The 357-nt window shown below is 38.9% G+C and overlaps 1 protein-coding gene across 1 annotated transcript in view; it reads right to left on the reverse strand.

The window, feature by feature from the left end:
• LOC119594913 overlaps positions 1-357 on the reverse strand; it is a 5284-nt gene that overhangs the window by 3113 nt on the left and 1814 nt on the right. The window lies entirely within an intron of this gene.

A 357-nucleotide genomic window follows, 5' to 3' on the forward strand; every position in this document is an offset into this window, starting at 1 on the left:
TAAAACTATATCGTTTTTTGTAGTGATTTTTGTTCTATAAAACAAATGGGTAACTATGGTAGATCAATCAATGTTTAAAAACTGACACATTTCGTACGAAACAAACATATTTCTAGTTGATTTCGTTGTGTTTTGCATGTTTTCCACCTTCATTTCAGCCGGAAACAAGTATTTCTATGAGTTTAGGGTACGACCCGCAGTTATCACAGCCGGATTTCAATATCCCTCAGTTATTTCTCTTAAGAGGGAGCTCGTCCCCTGTAACCCCTTTTTTAGGGGGATGTCGCCCCCTTTTAAATCCGCCTGGGAAAACAAACCTTCACCTCGTATTCACGGCAAGACAGAGCCTAACAAAAA

The sequence above is a fragment of the Penaeus monodon genome, chromosome 34 (assembly GCF_015228065.2).
Source record: "Penaeus monodon isolate SGIC_2016 chromosome 34, NSTDA_Pmon_1, whole genome shotgun sequence".
NCBI classification, from domain to species: domain Eukaryota; kingdom Metazoa; phylum Arthropoda; class Malacostraca; order Decapoda; family Penaeidae; genus Penaeus; species Penaeus monodon.